This window comes from Manis pentadactyla, chromosome 11, assembly GCF_030020395.1.
Source record: "Manis pentadactyla isolate mManPen7 chromosome 11, mManPen7.hap1, whole genome shotgun sequence".
In the NCBI taxonomy this organism is placed as follows: Eukaryota; Metazoa; Chordata; class Mammalia; order Pholidota; family Manidae; genus Manis; species Manis pentadactyla.
In genome coordinates, this window is record NC_080029.1 from 117,228,663 (window position 1) to 117,236,821 (window position 8,159).

The window sequence follows — 8,159 nt, forward strand, 5'->3', positions numbered from 1 at the left end:
CCTGTGTTGACTTAGTCTTGAGTTTCCATTGACATTCACTGGGAAATGTTAATACAAACACAGGGAGACATCCTGGGAGCTCCATGCCTGACAAGTGCTCTGGGAAGGGCCGTCCTTTCTGATTTGCTTAGAACCGCCTCGAGAATTAAAAATAATAGTAATAATATAACAACATAATAGTTATATGATAATGTAACGTAATTATTAAAAAATAACAACGACAACATTATTGTTAGAAATAGCCATACTATATATGCACTCTAAGAGATTCTAAAGATCTCTTTTCAGTTTTAGATTCAGTACCTGAACACTTTTGCTGAAGGTCTCTGGAAAGTTCCTCTATGAATTCTGGACAAGACTATGTCTGTGCCAGCACTTCATGGGCCTCCTGGCAGGCGCATAGTCCCTGTGACATGCTGGGGTCCACAGCACAGCCACAACGAACCTTGGGCTGCGGGTTCAAATACAGCCTGGTCTCTAGGTGGCTGTGTGATCTTGGGATCATCTGTAAGGTGAAGGCAAGTGGCCTGCATACTTATCTCCCCAGCTAGACTGGCCCCAGGCCTGAGCACAGGTCCTAAGTATACTCAGAAATACTTGTTTTGCATAAATGGATAAATAAACCATGCCCCCTTATCTCTCTAGCCTGACATCTTGTGACTGAATCCTCCCCAAAGACAGGCTTGGCCTTGAATCATGGTTTGACAAGATCTGCTAATGGGGTCCTTGCAGACAACCATGACCCCTCAGTGTCCGAATCACTCCTTGTGGCTGCCAAGTGGGTTCCCCTACCTCTGCCTCTCGCCTCCCCTTGCTCCCCATCCAAGCTGATGCCTGTAAAGGAAACATCTTTTCAGGTGAGGGGACTGTGTGTTTGGTTTGTCTTTGTTGCCTGGAAACATTGACATCCTGAGACATTCTGTTGTCTTCACTGGGTAATGAAAAATTGATGACTCTTTTCTCTGTCAACAAACTCACGGCCTGTTCACCTTGACTGGGAATGGGTGGGAAGCCGGCTCTGTGCTCTGCAGCTGTTTGCTTTCTTTCAAGCGGTTGGGTTTGCTTGACTCAGAGGCAGGGCTGAGGCCAGAGACAGAGGGACCGGGTGAGTGTGGTTGTGTGCAGCGGCTAACATGGGCAGGGCTGTGTTCACTGCCCTCAAGTTCTCCTCCACAAGTGCCTGTGCCCAGCTGATCGGCAGCACCTCTCCCCTCTCAGGCATCCCCTGTGTGCCCCTCCCAAACCTTCTCTGGGGTCCCCGGTTTTGGATGCCCCGAAAAATTAGTGGCCAAATACTTCTTCAACTAGTGGCCACCTCCATTCCGCTCAGTGTGGTTTTCCTCTTAGTGTGTCAGCCTGGCTGCCACCCCGCTAACCCCTGAGGGCAGGCAGTAGCCCTCTCAGGATGGGCACGGCAGGTTAGATTTGGAAGGGACCTCGGAGAGCATCACAGGGGTGAGCTGATGTGGGAGCCCAAATTTGGACTCAAACCCGGAGTGTCCACCATGCATGCCCCCTGTTAGGTTAAGATCGCCCCCGCCCCCTCCCCGCTGGTCAGAGGAAGGAGCTGTGTTTCCAGAGGCCTCCTTGGCTCAGACGGCCTCGGCCTTCCTGTGTGTCTGTCTTACAGACAGGGAGGGCAGAGCCCAGGGCCTGCTTCTGGGCCTTGTCAGCGGGGCCACCCCGGGGCTCTCTCAGCCCCCCTGCTGCCCAGCTGCACATGCAGAGCTGCCCCAAGTCAGCAGACGACCAGAGTCTCAGAGTGGCACAGGTCATCTTGCCATCTGCAGAGGCAGGACCCAGGGAACGGATTCCTCATAGCTAGTGGTGTGGCCTTAGGCCAGCCTTTTGCCCAGTGGCCGTTTGGAGCTGGGCTACTCCAAGTGTGGTCCCTGGACTCATGCTGGCTCACAAACTGTGGCTCCCGGAAGAAAGGTACAGGAAGTCCTTATTGAGAACTTGAGAGGAAGCATTTAGAAACTTTTCTAGCAGTTTCACACGGCTACTTCATTCAAGCAGCATTTCATTTTATCCCTTATTTATTTTTGTTGCATTTTACAAAAAGCACTGGTCCACGACAGACTGGGAGTTAAAACAACGACACCCTGGTCCTTCCTCATGGATGACTCAGGAAGCACGGCGCCTTACCCGTTTCCCAGGACTGCACTGGGGTGCTCCCCAATGGCTGTGGTCCTGTGAAAGTTTCCTGTGGGGCAGGAGGGGGCGACAGAGGCATAGATATCTGTCCTTCCCCACGCAAGGCTGGGTCACTCTCCAAGCATCCTCCCTTTGACACCTTCTGGGCACTGGGACACAGGGAGAAAGGAAGACTTTCTTCCCCCTGTTTATCTCACCTGAGAACAGAGTCACCAGGAAGAATGTCCAGGAGGGCCGTCCACGTGGAGACAGCAGGGAAGAAGGGGTCCCTGCCAGGGCTTTCTCCCTGGTGCAGTGCAGCTCTGTGGCTTGGGCATAGAGCTCTCAGTCAGGCTGCCTGGCTTCAGATCCTACCTCCTCTGTTTAGGTGCTGTGAGGCCTTGGGAAAGCCACTCAGTCTCTCAGAAAGCTCAGTTTCCTCAACTGTAAAGGGGCCAAATTGATGGTTCCTATGCCAGAGGACTCTTGGGGCATTAAAGGAGATAGTTTATGTAAAGCACTTAGTATTGTGTCTGGTCTGCATAGACACCTGAACAATGATGTTCAGCATCATGACAGTGCCAGTCCCTTCATGTCTTGTTCCCCTTCTGCTCCTGTGAGGTTGGGAATGGAGGGCAGGAAGTTCCACCAGTCACTCTGATTGCTGGACCCTGTGACACATGAGGCTTGTCTCAGTCCCCGCTTCTTCCAGGAAGTCTGCTGAGATAGATGCAAGCCCCAGGAGGCCTCCCATTGTAACATTTTTCTAATGACTAATTTTCCTATTTTCTTCCTCCTGCATGCTTCCCCAGTCTTGCTCAGACTGCACATTTCATAGCATATAAGGCATCTCACTACTGCTGGGAGTCACTGTGTCGTGGTGGCCACCAGGCTGCTTGGGATACAATCTTGGCTCCACCTCTTGCCAGCTGGGTAACAGTGGACAACTTGCTTGTCTTCTCTGAGCCTCCGCTTCCTTATTCTACCTTAGGTATTACTGTGATAACTGAGTGAGGTAATGCAGGTGAAGGCCAGGTGCCCAGTAAACATCAGCAGATAAGGAAACAGGCTCAGGAAGGAGAGGAGCTCAACTATTGGGTACTTGCCGTATGCTGGACCCTAGACACACTCCAGCAGAGGGAGCAGAACGGGGAACTGAGACTCAGTTTACACATGTCTGCAGGAATATAAAGAATTGGAGTTAGGTTACTGACTTCCAGCATCTGATACAAAGGCCAGAGTTCCTTTTTGACAGCTTTGTGACAGGAAGGTAGAAGATGTAGGGTTTGGGGCCTCTAGGCACAGACCTCAAAGCCCAGAAATAAGCATTTTTACTTTTCTCTCTACTTTGCCCCGAACCCCAGGAGGACTTTCAAGAGGATAGGGTGTTAATGAGAGAATGGGGCTCCCATTTGGGAAATCCCCAGTCTCTGTAAACAGGCAGCCCCTTTGGCGTTAAATGACCACGCAGAAGTGAGCGGCAGTGAGCAGCAGGGGGCGCTGTGACACCAGGGGAAAGCCGTGGCTCCCCTGGGGAACAGATCCAGGGCTCTGCTGCCGAGCGAACAAAGCTCAGCCAGATTAGGCAGGCAACAGGCACTCTTTTACGTGAGAGCTGAGAACTGGAGGGGTCTTCAGGAATCAGTCAGGGTTGGCATCATGACCACTGACTTTGGAGTTTGTGGACTTGGATTTGAAAGCCTGCTCAGCTCTTTCTAGTTGTGTGATCCTGGGCAACTTAACCTCTTGGTGCCTCTGTGACCTCACGGGAAAGAATAAACATTCATTTCACAGGCTGTTGGGAGGATCAATGCAATGACGCATGTACATTTCTCGGCGTGGCACCTGGTTCCCGGTAAGCACTCTGAATGGCAGCTACTCTAGTTATGAAGACATATGTGATTTGCATGGTAATCACAAAGAGGTAAGGCTCCTGCCCTCCAAGGTGTAGGGTCTTTGTGTTGTTCTGTCCCCTCTGCTCTGGCCCTCCAATGGGCTCATTCTCTGGGACCTAGCTGTGCCTCTTTCAGCGCAAGCAAACTGCCCATGTCCCAAGGGCTCTGTTTATAACCAGAGGAATCCCATCTGGGCCGACATGCTCACTGGAGGTCAGCAGGGAGCAGAAGGGCAGTGTAGTCCCTGTCCTGTTGTGGGCTTACTGTGCCTGCCTTGCCCTCTCTGGGTCTCCATTTCTCTATGTACAGTTGGAGGGGCTGTAGAGATAAACGTTGAAAGTCTCTCAGTCCAGCATTAGCCTTCTAGAAACATTTCCCCAGTCTGCAAACATATTTACATTTTAGCAGGGCCTTTGCTGCAAACTCCAAAAGTGTGGCCTGAGGTGGGGGATGGGTAGGTTCACAGCCAAGGCCCATGGAGGAGATAGCGTGTGGCAGCTTCCCTCAGAAATAGGTGACCTTGGCCTTCCTCACTGTCCAGCTTGCACCTCCCTTGTCCCTTCATGCACGTGGTGCCCACTGGGGCTCAGGGTCCCGATGGTGTGTTCACATCCCAGCATGGGCTGCTCTTTGAGAAGGGTCCTACAAAGTAATTTCTCCTACGGTTTGAATGATGGTAGGGCTAGCACTGCCCATTCTGAGGGCATCTGAACTTGGGCAGGAATAGAAATTGTATCTGGAGAAATTAAACTCTAACAACTCCACAACAAAAAGACAAATGACCCAATTAAAAATAAGCAAAAGCCTTGATATTTCTCTATAGCAGATATACAAATGGCCAATAAGCACATGATAAGTGTTCCACATCATTAGTCACTAAGAAAATGAAAATCAAAACCCCAGTGATATACCACCTCACACCCACTAGGATGGTCCTTATCAAAAAGACAAACAATAACAAGTGTTGGAGAGGTTGTGGAGAAATTGGAACCCTCCTCCATTACCAGTGAGATTTTAAAATAGTCACTTTGGAGAAACTACTCTATTTGGCAGTTCCTCAAAAAGTTAAGCATAGAGTTATGATATGACCCAGTAGCAGCTAACTCAGTATATATCCAAGAAAATTGAAAACATATGCCACACAAAAACAAATGTTCATAGCAGTAGTATTCATAATAGCCAAAAATAGCTATTATTCAACTGCCTATCCACTAATAAATCAATCAATAAGCGGTGGTATGTCCATATAATGAAATATTCTTCAGCCATTAAATGAAGAACTGGTACACTTTACAACATAGATGAACCTTGAAAACATTATTTTAAGTGAAAAAGCCAGACACAAAAGGCCAGACGTAGTGTTATTCCACTTACGTGAAATGTCCAGAATAGGGAGACCCACGGAGATGGAGAGTGGATGAGTGGTTGCCAGGACTTGGGGGAAGTGGGTGACTACTTACGGGTATGAGGTTTCTGTTTGGGTTGATGACGTTCCAGAATTAAATAGTGGTGATGGCTGCACAATTACGTGACTACACTGAAAACCACTGAATGTATACTTTAAAAGGGTGAATTTTATGCCACGTGAATGGTATTTTCAATTTAAAGAAGCTATTGAAAGAATGTGGAGCCCTTGAAGCCTTCGATGGATCCCCATACCCTCTCCCTACCCACCCTCATGCATGTGGCGTCTGCGCTCTTAGGGTAATTTCTCCATGAAGTGGGGAAGTCCCTGGGGGCACGTAAAATGTGTGGGAGTATTTCTGGTGGTCACAGTGTTGATGAGAGTTGCTGCTGGTATTGGGGGACCTATGAGGAACCAAGGATGCTAGACATTTTGCAATGCTTGGGGCCATCGCACGATAAAGAATTGTCTGGAAATTCTACATGACTTTAGAATGTCTCTTGGAATATTGATGTTGATGATCATCTGAGCCAAAAACTGTTTTACATAATAAAAAACAAGTATATTTGCAAAGTTTTAAGATACCCTAAATTTCCTAGGAATCCTGCAGCCATGTAAATTGGGAATATTTCATAGTATCTCCTGCTTAATATCAGTAATTTATCCCTGAAAATGAGCTGCTCTGTGAAAAACACTTCTGGGAACATTTCTCTTTTCCTCTTATTTTTTATTTTTTGTTTATTTTCTTCCCATTATTTTTAAAGGGGGAAAATTACATCATTATCTGTCAATCCCAATCCCTTCACCAGCTTTCTAGATCTACCTAAAATACAGTAAAAGGCCTATAATGTAATAAATGATCACGTTAGGTTGTTAGGTTTAAACATGCTTAAAGTTTGCTTTCTGGCCACCCCAGAATTAATATGGACATGAACAAACTGTGGCTCTGACACAGGCATCTGGCCTCTCAGCGTAACAGCCAAGAGGCACCATCCACTTTGTTACTACGTCCATGTTTTTCAAAGCACAGCTTGGTTTGGACCTGGAATATGTCTTCATTCTTATCCTGCACCCTGCTTTGTTAAAAAATGTCTTGAACTTGGAGACCTATGCATACATTTTTCCCCCCATGTAAATCCCAGCCAAAAAGCATTGTATTGAAGATGCATGCGTTCCATAAAGGAGTGATCTGCAGGGGGAGTGTTAACTGGAGGTGGTCTGCAGGGCAGACCTGAACTTTCTCTTCTCTGGGCACTAGAGGGGGCATGATCCTCAGGTAGGAGCTCAAAGGACCTCAGAGAATGTCTACCCTTCCTCGGTTCACAGGGAGAGAGAAAGGGGCCCCAGGGCTTATCTAGGGTCACGTAGTACCTGTGACAGATTTGGCTGGGAGCCAGACCCTGGTATCCAGGTGGTGGTTCTGGGCTCCACACCAGGGCCTCCGGCTGGCATTGGAGCTGCCTGTGGAGACACAGGCCACCAGACAGGTTTGGTGGGTCGGGCACTTTGCCTTTGGGCAAGCGACTTGCAAACAAGGGAGTAGTGGATCGTGGTGTCCCTGCCGTTGGAAAGTGAGGGTCAGTGCGCTCCTGGTAAACATGCGGCCTGGCTACTGACAGAACTCGGCACAGGGACCAGACTGGGGGGTCCCTGCCAAGGAACGTGGTCAAGTCAGGGATGTGGCAGCTGAGCACAGAGGCTGGGGGCATGGGGCCCAGGGGTCTGCAAAGTTTGTCTGAATGTGTTGCTGGGGATGAGGAGAGTTTGGGGCAGCCCGTGCCTCAGAGACAGCCAGGCTCATGGTCACGGGGAGCTGTTTCCTGGTGGGCACTGCAGATTCGTCCTGATGGAGGGTGTCTTAGTTTGGGTTTTCCAAAGCAGAAGCCAAGCCAAAGGCATATGTGGGAGGAATTTCTTCCAGAATGTGAAGCAGAGTGCTGGATGGGGGAGTGAAGCAGGGGACAGGGTGACAGGTATAGGATACAAGACTGAGTGGCCTCTGCTGGATTCACGGGGCCTGCTGCAAAGCCTCAAGAAATGAGTCTCAGCAAGTAGTGACTACGTGGCATCCTGCTGTGCTGACGGACAGTGGCTGTGGTGGAGTGTGTGTCGGGGGGACTTGATAACACGGGTGAATGTAGTACCTGCGATGATGCTCATGTGAAACCCTCTTATATTGTATATCAATGATACCTTAATAAAAAATACATATATTCTAAAAAAAAAAAAAAAAGAAATGCGTCTTGGAACAGCCTGCTGGGGAGGAGGGGATGCCATTTATTCATCCTCCTTTGATCCAGGGTTACCCATGGGGTGTCCCATTGGGGTAGCACCGAGCGGGCTTCTGTGGGTGCTCACCCAGAGAGGAGGACGCAAGCCAGACGCGGGCAGGCTGCACCGGCCGGGATGAGAAATGAGGCTGAAGGGATCGGAAGTGGTGCCAGGAGGCAAACAGTACCAGTGGCCGGAAGGGATGAACTTGGGAGCCCGCTGGCAGTTGGTGGGAGTCTGTGGGTCCCAGAAGCGCACGGTGCCCCGGGCCTGCGGCAGTGTGCGGGGCAGGCACGCGGAGAAGCTCGTTTGAAGTTCTGGAAGGCGCCGAGCTCCGTCCGTCCTGCCGTGAGGTGTTCGCACGGGCTGTTCCCTCAGCCTGACTCACTCTTCCCCACCCGCCCTCCTTGCCCACGTCACTCTTGTCACGAAGTTAGCTGCTCTCTGCTATT